This window comes from Pleurodeles waltl, chromosome 4_1 (genome assembly GCF_031143425.1).
Source record: "Pleurodeles waltl isolate 20211129_DDA chromosome 4_1, aPleWal1.hap1.20221129, whole genome shotgun sequence".
NCBI classification, from domain to species: Eukaryota; Metazoa; Chordata; class Amphibia; order Caudata; family Salamandridae; genus Pleurodeles; species Pleurodeles waltl.
Genome location: NC_090442.1, coordinates 274,554,396 through 274,571,960, shown reverse-complemented (window position 1 = coordinate 274,571,960; position 17,565 = coordinate 274,554,396). Strand labels below are relative to the sequence as shown.

At 45.3% G+C, this 17,565-nt stretch overlaps 1 protein-coding gene across 2 annotated transcripts in view; it reads right to left on the bottom strand.

Annotated features, from left to right (window-relative positions):
• The window catches only part of SCUBE1 (signal peptide, CUB domain and EGF like domain containing 1), a 2,009,692-nt gene that overhangs the window by 818,776 nt on the left and 1,173,351 nt on the right, over positions 1-17,565 (bottom strand). The window lies entirely within an intron of this gene.

The window sequence follows — 17,565 nt, the reverse complement described above, 5'->3', positions numbered from 1 at the left end:
CCAAGTGCACCTTTGTGCACAGCTCCTGGCTCACCAATTCGTTCTTCATCTGGCCGCCCTGTAGCCAGACTTAATTTTATGTCCACCTGTGCAGTGCTTTTCCAAGTGGTCCCCCGCAGTGGCCTGGCACCAGCTCCAATGACTTTCTGCAGCTGCTTCCCCCGAAACCCAGAGCCGTCCGAACTTCTCCAGCTTGTTCATAGTGCCCACCGATGACCTCAACAGACCTGCAAAAGGAGACATTGGTAATCACATTGCCTGATTTGATATGCATTTCCAAATGTTTTTCTCCATTGATTCCTACGGTGAGTAATTAAACACAAAAATACTTTCTATTAAAAAATTAAAAATTCATATCTTAAAAAGTATTTATCCGATTTTGATGATCTTGGTCGTAATTGTTTTTATTTTTATCCGAAGTATTTTTGTAAATTGGTCTCAAGTTATTCTCTTGAGCGTGTGGTCTAATTTATTGATACTGTGAGTACAACAAATGCTTTGCACTTTTCCAACATTAGCCTAACTGCTCGAACAAGCTACCATAAGAATCGGAGCATTAGGTGGTCTAGTTTTTACCTCTGCAAACCAACGTGTGGATGCTTGGACACCCTGCACAGTGTGTTTAGTTTTGCACACTACATATGGAGTATCAGCAGTGGGATAAAGACTTTGCATTTGCTGATTTCACTTTGTCAATTTTGTGAGCACAGGCATAACTCTCAAAATTGTCTTTAGTTTTTCAATAGGCTAGATTTGTTTTTACACATTTTTTAAATGATTGTTAGGGCCCTGGTTAGGTTCCTACAGCAATACCAAAAGTTTAAAAGTCCTTTCTTTAGTAACGAGGTTACACATTTATATATAAAAAAAGGTCCCAGCTTCACTAAATTAAGACATGTCTGATTCAGACAGCCACTTACTAGGCATACAGCTATGACCTGGTAAGGAGGCTCTGCAGACTGCATCAAATTTGTACTGCCCCAGTGCAGATAAGCTTAGGCTTCTGGTGGCCCACCAAGAAAAAGATAACCCCAAAGATGAGTTAAATGATTAAGTATCTGGGGGAGAAGAGTACCTTGTGAGAAATGGGGATTAGGGTAGCTCCTCCACCTAAAACAGTAGTGCACTTATAGAGGAAGACCTGGCCTTAACCAGGCTGACCAAAAGACTGGCCTTAGAGAGTCAGATTTTGGAACTTGAAAAACAGAGAAAAGAGTTGGGCCTAGGATCATTCTCTGTTGGCAGCATCCAAGTACTGAAAGACAGATCTTTAAATATTAAACTCACAAAAGGAGTTGTCCCTCCCTTCACAGGAGGTGATGATGTAGTGACATGGCTTTCTGCCTTTGAAATAGCCTGCACTGGGTGGGAAATTGAGAAAAATCACTAGGGCACACTATTATGGGAGTTATTCTCAGGAAGGTGCAGGGATAGGCTTCCAACACTGAATGAAGCAGATTCTAAATCCTATGATGTTATGAAGGATACCCTGATTGAGGGCTTTAGCTTTACAAATGAAAAGTACCACATAAGGTTCAGGGAGGCTAAAAAAACCAGAGTCAAACTTGGGTAGAGTTTGTAGACTATTCAATACAAATGCTGGGTGGATGGTTAGCTGTTAACAAGGTACAGGAGTATGATGAGCTGTACAACCTATTCATGAAAGAGAATCTGCTGAGTAATTGTTACAATGCAAGGCTACATCAATACCTGGTAGATCAAGGTACAATTTCCTCCCAAGGGTTGGGAGCAAGGCAGACCACTGGTTCAAAACAAGGGTAACCAAAACTACTACAGTTGGGGGAGACCAAAAGAAAGAGGCCAAAAAGCCCCCCGAAGGGAAAAATGGGTCCCAAAAAAAAGATAAAGTGTCTTCTCAGGGTCCCTAAAAACCTGTACAGGAGGATGGGCCCAGAGACTTCTCACAGTCTAGGGGTGGGTACAAAGGAAAGAACTTTGATCCCAACAAGGCTTGGTGCTATGATTGGAAAAACAGAGGGCATCAAACTGGAGATCTTAGCTGTAAAAAGAATGCCTCTCATCAACCTGAAGTAAATGCAGTTGCTAATCTTCCGATGGGATCAGAGGTGTGGCCTGACCATGTCAGTGACCCACATGGCAACATTAGTCACTGAGGGAGGGGTATAATTATAACATGCTGACTTGCCAAGTGATATGAAAAAATACAGGCAGCACCCTTTCATTAATGGGAAGAAAGTGGAAGCACTGAGGGGCACAGGAGCTAGTGTTACCATGATAACTCAGCACTTGGTTCACTCAAATCATCCTGTCACCAATGCTGACAAGGAGACAAGGTTCCATTCCATGGCTATGGTAACCTTTTGTAGGGGGAATTTAAGGCAAAAGAAAGTGGGTGTGTCTTCATCCATCCCAGTAGATCGCCTGCTTGGTAATGACCTGGAGCATTCCCCCCCCGGGCTGAAGTAGAAAGGAAGACCCATTCAACTATGCTTGGGATCCCAGAATAGGCCTATGTCAAGACTAGGGTGCAGAGCAAACCTCAGAAAGAAAAAGGAGAACTGGATCCTGAAATAGCGAACCAGCCTCCCAAGAGAAAGGGCAGGAACACTGGGGAACCAGCTTCCCAACAGATCACAAAACCCAACCCCTTTTCCCAAGAAGAGGACTTACCATTCCCAGAAGGAACTGAGCCTGCTGAGCTTGGGCCTTACCACCCAGAGCTCCTGGGCCCAGAGGGACCCTCTAGGAAGGATCTGTGCCAGGGGCAGAGAACCTGTTCCACTCCTGAAGGCCTGAGGCAGCAAGCTGCACTGGAAGAAAAGGGTAATGTCAGTGGTACCAACAGTGTTTATTAGGAGAATGGACTCGTGTTCACTGAGGCCAGAAACATCAGGCCTGGTGCAACCAGGAGAGTAGTAGTACCTCAACAGTTTAGAGAGTTTCTCCTTACTCTAGGTCATGACATTTACCAGGATGGGCATCTGGGCCAAAACAAAACTTGGAGTAGGTTAGTTAACCACTTCTGCTAACCAGGAATGTAACAAAAAGAGAAGGACTTTTGTGAGCCCTGCATTACCTGCCAAGCCAGTGGCAAGGCAGGAGGACACTTAAAGGCCCCCTTAATACCACTACCTGTGATTGGGGTTCCATTTGGGAGGGTAGGGGTTGATATTGTTGGCCCCCTTAACCTCCAAACACCATCAGGGCATAGGTACATTCTGGTGGTAGGTAGTGGATCAGACTACTAGATATCCTGAGGCTACACTCCTAAGGACCATTAGTGCTCCTGCAGTTGCAAAAGCCCTCCTGGGTATTTTAGACCAAAGTTGGGATCCGTATGGAGGTAGCATCAGACAGAGGTTTAAACTTCATGTGTGCATACTTAAAACACATGTGGAAGGAATGTGGTGTGACTTATAAGTTCGCTACCCCATACCATTCTCAAACAAATAGGTTGATTGAAAGTTTTAACCAGACCCTAAAAGGCATGATTGGAGGACTCCCTGAAAAACTCAGAAGGAGATGGGATGTCTTAGTTCCATGTCTGCTTTTTGCTTACAGGGAAGTGCCACAAAAGGGAGTAGTATTCTCTCCATTTGACTTTTGCTTGGGCATCCTGTTAGGGGACTACTAAGTCTTGTGAGGGAAAGCTGGGAGAAGCTTCTCCAAGAGCCGAACAAGACATTGTGGACTATGTACTTAACCTACATTCAAAGATGGCACACTACATGGAAAAAGCAAGCCAAAATCTTCAGGCCAGCCAGAAGCTGCAAAAGCTCTGGTATGACTATGACCAAAAAGCTGATATGCTTAAGTTCAAACCAGTATGCTGAGTTTTTCTCCCTGACCCTTGGGAAGACTGATTGGTGTACCAGTGATGTGGACACTGGTGACAGCTTGCCTGTCCAAAACAAAAATTACAGACAGTCAGACAATGTAAGGGACAGCATACAAGCTGAAGTCAAAAAGATGTTGGTTTTGGGTATCATTGAAAACTCAGAGTCCCTGGGCTACCCCAGTAGTTTTAGCCCCCAAACCTCATTCAAAAGGAGAGAAAAAGGAGTTGAGGTTTTGTGTGGATTACAGGGGACTCAATTCTGTAACAAAAACTGATGCACACCCAATCCCAAGAGCTGATGGGCTTATTGGCAGACTAGGGGCAGCCACATAGCTGAGTAACTTTGATATAACATTAGGGTTCTGGGAGATTGGCCTGAACCCAGGAGCAAAAGAGGTCAGCATTCTTCACTCCTACTGGGCATTATCAGTTCACTGTTATGCCCTTTGAATTAAAGAGTGCACCTGTCACCTTCCAAAGGTTGGTGAACCAAGTACTTGCTCCCTCTGGAATGTGCCAAGGGCTTACCATCCTTGAAATTCAAACCCCAAGCCTGCTGCTAGCAGTAGATGGCTGCCCCCATTGCAAACCTTCACTTTTGGTGAGAGCAACGGTGGGAAACTGCACAAAGGATAGGAGTGGTGATGCCCAGCTTGCACCACCCCTAAGGTGTTGCATGTGAGGTGACCTCTCCATTTAATTTTCCTCCATCTGACCAAGGAGCTCGACATTGCAGCTGGACCAAACTCCCTCCCATCAACCGCGAGAACAAACCCTGCAAGTGTGCTGTTTGGTGGCACTGCACTCTCCAGTTGCCAAACAATGCAACAGTCCTTAGTACTGGTCACCTCACGTTGAACACCAAAGACTGCAAAAGGACCAGAAGGAAGCCTCAGTCAAGGGAATTCAGAAACCACCATGACCTCCCAGCAGAGTGCCCATGCTGACCTGCAAGTGACCCTCAAAGAGACCTACCTCCTGCTTCCAGGAGCACCTTTATGCATAGCTCCTGGCTCATCGATTCGCTCTGCATCCGGCTGCCCTTTGCCCTGCACTTACAAACCAGCTGTGCCCTAAGGGTCCCCCAACACTTGCCCGAACTTCTCCAGCTGGTCCATAGTGCCTCTTGACGACCTCGAGATACCTGCAAAAGAAGATATTGGTAATCGCATTGCCTGATTTTGCAATTTCAAAGTATTTTGTCCATTGCTTCCTATGGTACATAATTATGCACAAAAATACTATTTTTATTAAAACTCTACAAATTCATAATTTAAAAAAGTTCTTACCTGATTTTGATAATCCTGGTCTTTATTTTTTATTTTTATAAAAGTCTGAAGTATTTTTGTAAATTGGTCTTGAGTTATTCTTTTGAGTGTGTGGTTTCATTTATTGATAATATGGGTACAAAAAATGCTTTGCACTTCTTCAAGATCAGCCTAACTGCTTGACCAAGCTACCATAAAAATGAGAGCATTAGGTGGTCTAGTTTTTACCTATGTAAACCAACGTGTGGTTGCCTGGACCCCCAGCACAGTGTGCCTAGTTTTGCACACCACATAGAGGGCCAGCCTCCTACGCTCCCATCTCCACTCTTTTACTGTCTCATATTCATCTACAACTGAGTTTCTTAACCATTTGCCATAACATAAAAACCGATCCGTCACAATATCCACACATCACCACTGCAAACAAGTACACTTATCTCTAGCCTCTACTTTTATAAATGTGGACCAACTCCTCATGCTATATCCTAAACTAAAGTTCCCCCTTGATTTGACGGTATGATACAATACATTGTTTCTTTTCATTTATAATATTTAATTTTCCTATTGTATAAAATCCTAATAAAACACTCTAGAAATAAAAATACAAAAAAATAATTAACACAACGTAGATCAGCAGTGGCAGAAAGATGCCTTGTGCAAAAACCAAACAACAAAACACACCTATGGGGTATTTACCCTACACTCTTAACCTGTTCTGTGCCTTGGACGAGATGATCTCGTCCAAGGCTACAATTCCCCTGTGCCTTGGACGAGATCACCTCGTCCAAGGCACAGGGGAACTTGGGGGAGCGCTAGCGCGCCCCCCGTGCACCTCCCTGCCCCCTCAAGGCGGGGATGGAAGGGGAAGACCTTCCCCTTCCACCCCCGACCCCCCCGGCAATCTGATGACGTCAGCGCACGCACAGCGCGCCGACGTCATCTAGTGTTGCCGGGCGCGCTGGAAGCCATTTGCTTCCAGCGCGCGAGGAGGTAAGGAGAGTCCTTTCCGTTTTTGGGGGGGTGGGGGGTGAAAACAGACACGGGGAAAGGAAAGGGTTTTTCCTTTCCCCCTGTGCCTGTTTTCACAAGATTCCTGCTCCACGATCGCGGGCAGGGCCCGCGATCGTGGAGCAGGAATCTCCACTAGACCCCAGGGATTTTTTGTTTTAGGTTTCTTTTGGGGGCGACCCCTTGGGCAAGGGTCACCCCCTTGGGGGGCAATTTTTTTTCAGTATTTTGCCCCCCCCCCCCCCCCGGGGGCAGATCCGCCGATTTTTCAGCGGATCTGCCCCCAGGGGTGGCGGGGGGGGGGGCGAAAACCACTAATCACCAGGGATATTATTGTGTGTGTGTATTTTGGGAGCGACGCCTTGGGCAATTTTTTTTAGTATTTCGCACCCCCCCCCCCGGGGGCAGATCCGCCGATTTTTTCAGCAGATCTGCCCCCAGGGGGGGGGCAAAAAGCACTAGACACCAGGGATTTTATTTTGGGTGTGTGTTTTGGGGGCGACCCCTTGGGCAAGGGTGGCCCCCCCCCCGGGCATTTTTTTTTAGTATTTCGCCCCCCCACGGGGGCAGATACGCCGATTTTTCGGTGGATCTGCCCCCGGGGGGGCGAAATCCACTAGACACCAGGGAATTTGTTTTTATTGTTTATTTTGGGGGCAACCCCTTGGGTAAGGGTCGCTCCCCTGGGGGGCTATTTTTTTTCGGCCCCCCCGATGGCAGACCAGCTATTTTTTGGACGATCTGGCCCCCGGGGGGGGGGTGGAAGCACACTAGGCGCCAGGGATTGTGTGGTGTGTGTGGTGTGTGTTTGGGGGCACCCCTTGGGCAACGGTCACCCCCCTAAAGTGGGGAAAGTTCGTATTGGCCATCTCTGCCCCTATTTTTGTAGGCCCATCTGCCCCCAAGGAGGGCAGAAACCACCAATACGGCAGGGATTTTTTTGTTTTGTTTTGTGTTGTGCTGGGGGTGCCCCCTTTGGGAAGGGTCGCCCCCTAAAGGGGGCACAGAGGTGTTGCCCATTTCTGCCCCCCTTGGGGGCAGATTGGCCAATTTGTTTACGCCCATCTACCCCCGAGGTACCAGGGACAACTTCTAAGTTCTTGGTGGTGGGGTGTTTGTCAACTGGCAAAGTATTTGTATTTGTGATTATAACAATTTATTTCTTCTTTTTCTTCTAGTTCAACGCTTTTGCTGTGGATCTTTGCGGTTTTGGCAGTAGTTGTCCTGCGGTTTGCATAGTTGCATGTTTTAGGTAAGTGAAAGCAATTTACTCCAAAGGAGTATTGTTGACATGCATGACTGACATGTTTGTAGGTGGTGTACTAAATGCAGTATTGCGTGTTTGACATTGTCCTTAGATTTGAGCACAGTGATGTTTGTGTTGTCATATGTCTAATTTGCTTTTTTCTTTTTTCTTTTTAGTGGGATATCATTGGTGACTGCTGTGTCTGTGCAGAGTAGTTGCTTGGTGAATAGCTTTTTCAGGCAAGTGAGTGGTATAGTTTTTTGTAGTACATAACTCTTTGTGATAAAGCTACACTTTGTTTATTACTTATTTTAGTGCTAGTTGTTGTTGGCAATCCATTTGTTGTTAGGATCATGGCTAGCCGCAAAGTGACCGCTCAGCAGGTTGTTCGCATGCTCTTTGAGTCGTCTTCAGACCATGATTACGACACTGACTCTGCATCTGAGGCAGAGGAGGAAGCAGGAGATTCTGGAAGCGAGTTTTCTGTCCGAGAGTATTCTTCTGATGAGGAAGCTACTCTCAGTGCAGATGAAGGGCCTGTGTTAGAGGAGGACATTGATGTGCCAAGAGTGCAGCAGCCTGGGGCTGAAGGGTTTCCCATTAGAAGACCTGACACCTGGATTGCCCCAAACATGGAGCAGCCACAGTTACCTGCATTTACCGGTCTCCCAGGGTGTAGAGTTAATACGGAAAACTTTTTGCCTGTCCATTTCTTTCACTTGTTTATGGACGATGTATTTTTGGAAGAGATTGTGGAGCAGACAAATGTGTATGCAAAGCAATATTTGCGGGACAACGCTGCCAGACTTAAGCCTCAGCCAAACGGCAGTCCACACTCCCATCAGCTGGTGTGATTCTTGTATCAGGCATGTGGGCGTATGTAAGTGATGGGCCCTTGAGTGGCGCGGTCTGTCGATGTGAGTGTTGTAATGTGCTGGGCCCGTGGCTGGCGGTGTGAATGGTCTTGTGCGTGTCATGTATGAAAGGTGTGTGAATGGACTGTAAAGCGGTTGGTGCCTTGTCGCGGCTTTACAGCTCACGAGCTGTGAGTCATTGGTTCAGTTTTTTGCCTTTCAGTTGTTAGCAGTGCATTTCATTTTTGTGAAATCTCTTGTTAATAAAATTTGATCCACTGAACCATAACTCACCCTCGTGCCAAATCCAACCAGAATGTGTGCTAAAAATGACAAAACCTGCTCCGCTGTAATCAGGCGTCGCAGCACACCTGTGACACGCTAGGTGCCTCGGGTGGGACTCCGATGATGAAGCATGCCACCAACTTGGTTGGTGGGTGAGGGGTCTTCTTCACATAACCTAAGTGTGTTTCTTTTCACAATTTTAGTGTTTGGCACATCACGGACATATGTGCACACATCAAAATGATATATTACAAAAATACCTGTGTTTGGGGGGGGAGGGCCCACCTATGTTCTTGGTCCTGGGTGCGGCCTTCATCTAGGGAAACCTACAAAACCCAGACATTTTTTAAAACTAGACACCCCAAGGAGTCCAGGGAGGTGTGGCTTGCGTGGCTCCCCCAACATTTTCTTAGTCAGACTCCTCTGTAAACCTCAAAATTTGCATAAAAAAGCATATTTTCCTGGCTTTTCTTAGTAGGATCACCGCTCCAGCACAAAATTCCTACTCCCCAGTTTTCCCCTCAGTCTCCCAAGTAAAATGACACCTCACTTATGTGGGTCCCCAAAGCAGAGTCCGTCTAAAGATTTATAAAAGAATATGCCCTTATAAACTCGCTGTGCTATCCCTTCTATCTCTTCAAGTTTTGGGCCTTATTCTGTTGCAGGCACCTGGCCCACCCACACAAGTGAGGTATCATTTTTATCGGGAGACTTGGGGGAACGCTGGGTGGAAGGAAATTTGTGGCTCCTCTCAGATTCCAGAACTTTCTGTCACCGAAATGAGAGGAAAGGGTGTTTTTTTAGCCACATTTTGAGGTTTGCAAAGGATTCTGGGTAACAGAACCTGGTCCGAGCCCCACAAGTCACCCCATCTTGGATTCCCCTAGGTCTCTAGTTTTCAAAAATGCACAGGGTTGGTAGGTTTCCCTAGGTGCCGGCTGAGCTACAGGCCAAAATCCACAGGTAGGCACTGTTTTCTTTCAAAAAAGGGGATGTGTCCACGTTGCGCTTTGGGACATTTCCTGTCACGGGAACTAGGCCTACCCACACAAGTGAGGTATCATTTTTATCGGGAGACTTGGGGGAACGCTGGGTGGAAGGAAATTTGTGGCTCCTCTCAGATTCCAGAACTTTCTGCCACAGAAATGTGAGGAACATGTGTTTTTTTAGCCAAATTTTGAGGTTTGCAAAGGATTCTGGGTAACAGAACCTGGTCCGAACCCCACAAGTCACCCCATCTTGGATTCCCCTAGGTCTCTAGTTTTCAGAAATGCACAGGTTTGGTAGGTTTCCCTAGGTGCCGGCTGAGCTAGAGGCCAAAATCTACAGGTAGGCACTTCGCAAAAAACACCTCTGTTTTCTTTCAAAAATGTGGATGTGTCCACGCTGCGCCTTGGGGTGTTTCCTGTCGCGGGCGCTAGGCCTACCCACACAAGTGAGGTATCATTTTTATCGGGAGACTTGGGGGAACGCTGGCTGGAAGGAAATTTGTGGCTCCTCTCAGATTCCAGAACTTTCTGCCACAGAAATGTGAGGAACATGTGTTTTTTTAGCCAAATTTTGAGGTTTGCAAAGGATTCTGGGTAACAGAACCTGGTCCGAGCCTCACAAGGCACCCCATCTTGGATTCCCCTAGGTCTCTAGTTTTCAGAAATGCACAGGTTTGGTAGGTTTCCCTAGGTGCCGGCTGAGCTAGAGGCCAAAATCTACAGGTAGGCACTTCGCAAAAAACACCTCTGTTTTCTTTAAAAAATTTGGATGTGTCCACGTTGCTCTTTGGGGCGTTTCCTGTTGCGGGCGCTAGGCCTACCCACACAAGTGAGGTATCATTTTTATCGGGAGACTTGGGGGAACGCTGGCTGGAAGGAAATTTGTGGCTCTTCTCAGATTCCAGAACTTTCTGCCACAGAAATTTGAGGAACATGTGTTTTTTTAGCCAAATTTTGAGGTTTGCAAAGGATTCTGGGTAACAGAACCTGGTCCGAGCCCCACAACTCACCCCATCTTAGATTCCCCTAGGTCTCTAGTTTTTAGAAATGCACAGGTTTGGTAGGTTTCCCTAGGTGCCGGCTGAGCTAGAGGCCAAAATCTACAGGTAGGCACTTCGCAAAAATCACCTCTGTTTTCTTCAAAAAAATTGGATGTGTCCACGTTGCGCTTTGGGGCGTTTCCTGTCGCGGGCGCTAGGCCAACCCACACAAGTGAGGTATCATTTTTATCGGGAGACTTGGGGGAACGCTGGGTGGAAGGAAATTTGTGGCTCCTCTCAGATTCCAGAACTTTCTGCCACAGAAATGTGAGGAACATGTGTTTTTTTTAGCCAAATTTTGAGGTTTGCAAAGGATTCTGGGTAACAGAACCTGGTCCGAGCCCCACAAATCACCCCATCTTGGATTCCCCTAGGTCTCTAGTTTTCAGAAATGCACAGGTTTGGTAGGTTTCCCTAGGTGCTGGCTGAGCTAGAGGCCAAAATCTACAGGTAGGCACTTTGCAAAAATCACCTCTGTTTTCTTTCAAAAAAATGGGATGTGTCCACGTTGCGCTTTGGGGCGTTTCCTGTCGCGGGCGCTAGGCCTACCCACACAAGTGAGGTATCATTTTTATCGGGAGACTTGGGGGAACATAGATTAGCAAAACAAGTGTTATTGCCCCTTGTCTTTCTCTATATTTTTTCCTTCCAAATATAGGAGAGTGTGTAAAAAAGACATCGATTTGAGAAATGCCCTGTAATTCACATGCTAGTATGGTCACCCCGGAATTCAGAGATGTGCAAATAACCACTGCTCCTCAACACCTTATCTTGTGCCCTTTTTGGAAATACAAAGGTTTTCTTGATAGCAATTTTTTACTCTTTATATTTCAGCAAATGAATTGCTGTATACCCGGTATGGAATGAAAACGCACCTCAGGGTGCAGCTCATTTATTGGCTCTGGGTTCCTCGGGTTCTTGATGAACCTACAAGCCCTATATATCCCCGCAACCAGAGCAGTCCAGCAGACGTAACGGTATATTGCTTTCGATAATCTTTGCAGGGAAAAGTTACAGAGTAAAACGTAGAGAAAAATTGATGTTTTTTTCACCTCAATTTCAATATTTTTCTTTTTCAGTTGTTATTTTCTGTAGGAAACCCTTGTAGGATCTACACAAATGACCCCTTGCTGAATTCAGATTTTTGTCTACTTTTCAGAACTGTTTAGGTTTCTGGGATCCAGCATTGGTTTCATGCCCATTTCTGTCACTGACTGGAAGGAGACTGAAAGCACAAAAAATTGCAAAAATGGGGTATGTCCCAGTAAAATGCCAAAATTGTGTTGAAAACTTGCGTTTTCTGATTCAAGTCTGCCTGTTCCTGAAAGCTGGGAAGCTGCTGAGTTTAGCACCGCAAACCCTTTGTTGATGCCATTTTCAGGGGAAAAACCACAAGCCTTCTTCTGCAGCCACTTTTTCCAATTGTTTTGAAAAAAACCGAAATGTTCACTGTATTTTGGCTAATTTCTTGGCCTCCATCAGGGGAACCCACAAAGTCTGGGTACCTCTAGAATCCCTAGGATGTTGGAAAAAAAGGACGCAAATATGGCTTGGTTTGCATATGTGGAAAAAAAGTTATGAGGGCCTAAGCGCGAACTGCCCCAAATAGGCAAAAAAAGGCCTGGCACAGGAGGGGGAAAAGGCCTGGCAGCAAAGGGGTTAATTTGGCCCAACAAATTACTTCTGTGAATTGATCACGTCAGTACATATGATGATTAAGACAGCACTCGTATGCTACAGATGTGCATTGTGGTAAAACGATTTTGCAGAAAATACTCATACATGTAGAGAATTGCTGATTTTTGTTCCCTCTCCAAAAGACATTCCAGTTAGTGTATGGCAGGACATTTTTCAGTCTGGCTTAATAGAGCTTTAGCTGCTTGCCTGAGCTTATATCGTCAACAAAACATACTCATGGGGTGGTGGCTGAGCTCCCTTCAGCCATTTGTTGCTTTGTGTCAGCTACCTTCAATTATTGCTTGTTGAGAGTGTAATCCACAATATGGGTGATGAGTATTTCCTCTCTACTGTCATGCTGCTCTGTGATTAGATGTTACTTGCTTCATGCCAATTTTGGCAAGCCAGTGGTGGCTGTTCTATTTCTTGTAACACCGACCATGAGGCACCACCACCTTGTGCACACTGTAACAGACCCCTGCTCCATTCATAGCAGAAATTCTGAGATCACAGCCATTATACCAATACCAACAGCAACTCAACAGGCCTACCTTTCTCTCTTGTCACATGACCACTCCTTTGATCACAGCCAGAGAGATTGTCCTACTAGCTGGCTACCATGTTGTTGATGGAATTCCAAAAAAAGAGTGTTGGAACTGGCAGCGATTTCTAAAGTACTTGTGGTGGCAGAATAAGCAAGTCAGGTTGTAGCAGCATGCCTTCAGTTATTTTGGCTGATGTTTTAGATGAGGTGATGGAATAGCAAAGTCCCATGCATGGATAAGCAGAAGCATGCACCTTTACCCTAATTTTCCCGTGATACACCAAGGTGATGGATGAAATGCTTGAATTAATCTCAGCCACTGGCAATTGCTTGGGCCGTACTACAGTCCATCATCTTTTGCCTACCATGAAACCTCAGTTTGGGCCTAGCCATATGCAAATTAAGGTCTGATTTAGATATTGGCGGGTGGGTTACTCCGTCACAACGATGACAGATATCCCATCCACTGAAATATAAATCCCAAAAGATACAATGGGATTTCGATTTCAGCGGGCAGGATATCCATCACCATTCTGACAAAGTAACCTGTCCACCAATATCTGAATCAGGCCCTCAATCTTGACCGAGTTCCAACGGGAAAAGTTCAGTTTGAAATGCAAGGTCCTCAAAGAACCAGAACATATGCAAGCTAAGACCAGTTTCACCCTGATTGGGGCACCTCTTTTGGGTGTAGTTTGGTTCTAGCAATACAGGGAGTATGGGACCCATGGCTGGACATACCTGTCGCACTTAGGGCAGCACCTGCAACAATAACAAGGTGAGCAAGGAATGCTTGAAATAATCTCAGCCAAATGTGATCACTCAGACAGCACTGTAGTCCATTATTTTTCACCCACCCCGCCACCTCAGTATGGACCCAGCCATATGCAAATCAGTCTTGACCCTGCTCTAATAGCAACAGTCCAGTCCGAACAGCCATGTCAAGTCCTCTCTAAACCAGAACCCAAGCAACCCAAGACCAGTTTTGCTCCAACGGAAGCTCTTCATTTGGTGTAGCTTGGTTCCAGTGACATAGAGAGCTCTGGACCCACGTCTTGGCATACTCATTATCCTTAAGGTGGCAACTATAACAACAACAAGGTGATGGATGGAATGCTTTCATTAATCAGCATAACTTCTTTGTTTTTTTTAAAAATAATTCTTCTCAGCTCAAACTACCATCATGAGTGTTCCTTGAGGACCTTCTTAGAAAAGGCATGATAAAGACAGCAGGGCTCTAAAATCTGACGGAACATACCAAATGAACCCTTCCATTTATGACAGTAACTCCTGTCATCCTATGCCAAGTGCAGGATGCCAAAGATTCTTAGCTTAGGTTTAGCTTGCCCAAGGTAATGGTAACTCTCATAAGTAGCCACTTTGTCTCGCCATGAATAAGGGAGTAAGGAAGAAATTTGATCCACAGTGGTGGGGTAACAAAGAAAAATGTCTTACAATAAAAAACCTCATGGCAAGGGCTGAGAATGCCGAAGATTAAAGCTCAAGAGTGAACAAAGACAGTAGCATGGAGAGAAACTCAGAGCCTGAACAGCTCAGAGAAGAGCTCAGCAGGACCTGGAACAAGGTTTGCCAGACGTATCCAAGGACAGTATCGGGTAGAAAAATGGATGAAAATTATAACAAGAAGAGGAGATGAACATGTAAAAAAAATACTATACAATTTTGTTGCTAAACAGTAATTAGCTAGAACTTCCTTTCATAGGACATGTCCAGGAAATGTCACAGGAATTGAAACAGCATCACCAGAAATATAGCTTGCATGTTGAATTGGGCTATTTAATTTTTCATAGCAGAATAGGGTGACCATCATGATTTGGATTTTTTTTTTTAACAAGGCCCCGCTCCTCTTCTTCATGTGAGCTGTAAGGGCTCATAAAACACCTTCTCTGCCTGCACCAACATTAGATGCCTTCCAGCACATCACAAAAGCAACATCACCTGAGGTTTCATGGTAGGCAAAAGATGATGGACTGTAGTACGGCCCAAGCAATTGCCAGTGGCTGAGATTAATTCAAGCATTTCATCCATCACCTTGGTGTTGCACGGGGAAATTAGGGCAAAGGTGCATGCTTCTGCTGATCCATGCATGGGACTATGTGTAAAATTAACATTTCTCTGGGTGGCAAAACAGGAGTTGTTGCCTACAACCATTCAAAACAGAGATTACATTTCTCCAGTGTTCATGTTTGAAGCTTATGAAAATGCAATTGTCAGGGTTTCATCAGTAACATGGTCACAATCTCTGGAAGACTGTCAAGACACTACATAGCTTTAAGGACATCACCCAGTACACAAAATGCCCAAAAGGTGTCAGAAGGCAGTGTTCCACTCATTGCTTTTATTAATTTTCAGAAAATTGCATGGCACTCGAAAATATAACTTTATAAAGATTGTTGCACCTCGAACAGACTTAAATATCAGTTAAGATAGGTAAAGTATATAAATAAAAAATAGTCACATTATTTAGACCATCATATTCTAGCCAAGGTCGAAGGCTTTTATAGTACCAAAAACATTGAAGCTGTGGAAGGAGATGTGGACCAGACTATCAGCCCATTCTGCAGTTTGTCTTGAAGATACTCTTTTAAGGGATCCTTTTCCATTTCACACAGAGTGTAGATTCTGCCAAATGGAATAGGGACAAATCCGATAAGGCACCTATACCTTAATGAAAATCTCAGCAGGGAGGAGTGGACATGATAGGGCTGCCACTTTAAACTTTAGCTGCTGGGCCTCTTCTCCCCCAATGCTGAGCCCTTTTTTTGGCTATTTGGTGTACTTTGTGCTTAGGTCTCCATAACGTTTTTGTCCACATAAGGTGTGTCCCTTTTACCAACATCCAGAGGATTCTAAAGGCATCAAGGGTTTGGTTTGTGGGTCCCCCTGAAGGGGACCAAAATAATTGCCAAAATATAGCTACATTTTGAGTGTTTTTTTAGGAATTATAGGAAAACAGTGTTCTAGCTAAAAGTAGCTGCTTTTTTCATACAACTGCTGTGCTGAAGTCGCCATCTTCACAGCTCTCAGGAACATGCAGAGCTGAACTGAAAAACCTATTTTTTTCCACAGTTTTGGAATTTTTCAAAGAGGTAGCCCATATTTCCTATTTTTGTTCTTTCAACCTACTTCTAGTTTGTGGTGGGAACCAGTGTGAAACCAATGGGAGATCTGGGAAAGCTACATATTTCTGAAACATGGGCACAATTCTAAATTCAGCAAGGGGTTGTACGTGTAAATCTTTCAAGGCTTTTCCCAAAGAAACTGAGGGTCAGATGTAAAAAGCTTTTTCTATGCACACAGAAAAAAGCATTTTGGTATGTACAAATGCTGTGATTCAATAATCTGTTTACCGAATCACACAATAGGTTTGCGAGTTGCAATCAGGAAGGGGTGTACCAAAGGCGTCCCTTTCGGATTACGAGTCGCAGTGGTATGTATGATTGTTTTGTGATCGTGAATGCGATCACAAAACAATAGCGGTTAACACCAATTTCAAACTGGTGTTAACCTATTCGCAAACAGGAAGTAGTCCCCTAGGGAACCCTTCCCTTTGTGAATGGAGGCGCAAACATATTTTCAGAGCAGGCAGTGGTCTCATGGACCACTGACTATTTGGAAAAAAAGAAACTGAAACGTTTCATTTTTATTTTTGAAATGCATCCCATTTTCCTGTAAGGAAAATGGACTGCATTAAGAAAAAAATGCTTTATTTAAAAGCAGTAACAGACAGTGGTCCTGCTGACCCCATCAGGCCACCATCCCTATGAGTATGGCCATTCCCAAATGGATTGCAAATTGCGACCTGCCTCATGAATATTAAGGAAACAGGTCCCTTGCGACCCATTTGGGAATCGCTAACAGTGTATGAGACACTGTTGTACACCAGTCACAAAACCTGACATTTGTAGTTGTGACTCTAAGGGCCTCATTACAACCCTGGCAGTCAAAGGCCGCCAGGGCTGTTATGGAGGGTGCACCGCCAACAGGCTGGTGGTGCAAACTCGGGACCGGCGGTTTTCTGCCACATTGGTCCCAGCGTTTTTCTGCCATGTTGGTCCCGGCGGTTTTAATCCGCCAGGGCAGCGCTGCTTGCAGCGCTGCCCAAGGGATTACGAGTCCTCTTCCCGCCAGCCTTTTCATGGTGGTAGGAACCGCCATGGAAAGGCTGGCGGGAAGGGGAGTCGCAGGGACCCCCTGGCACAGCCCCACACAGCTTTTCACGACTGCACCCGTCGCATGGCCGCAACACCGCCGGCTCCATTTGGAGCCGGTTCCCATGTTGCGGCCAACATCCCCGCTGGGCCCAGCGGGGATGTCATAATGGCCACTGCTATGCGGCCGCACGGCAGTTACAACTTGGCAGGCGGCGGTTGCCGCCCGCCACAGTTGTAATGAGGGCCTAAGTGTTGAAATAAAGAAATATTGAAAATGAGTAGTGAAAAACTGCCGTTTGTGACAATGACCATATAATACAATTGGAGGAGCACCAACAACAATTTCAAAGAAGTTGAATAATCTAAACAGGTCGCTTCCAAAACAGCCTTAATTTTCTTCTTTCAACGAAACGTGTTTCGTTCACCACACATGAACTTCCTCATGGCTGGCTGTAAAACAGATATATATATACAATATACATATTCCTCATTAGTAACATAACACAACATCATAATCTAAACATGATAAGACAACTGTGGCACTACATAGACTAATTCATATGGCGAAATAGGTAGAGTGAAAATATGCATCAAGATAATCTATGTAAATATGTGGAGTGGAAACAGGCATCAAGGTAACCTATTTATTTCTGGAGAGG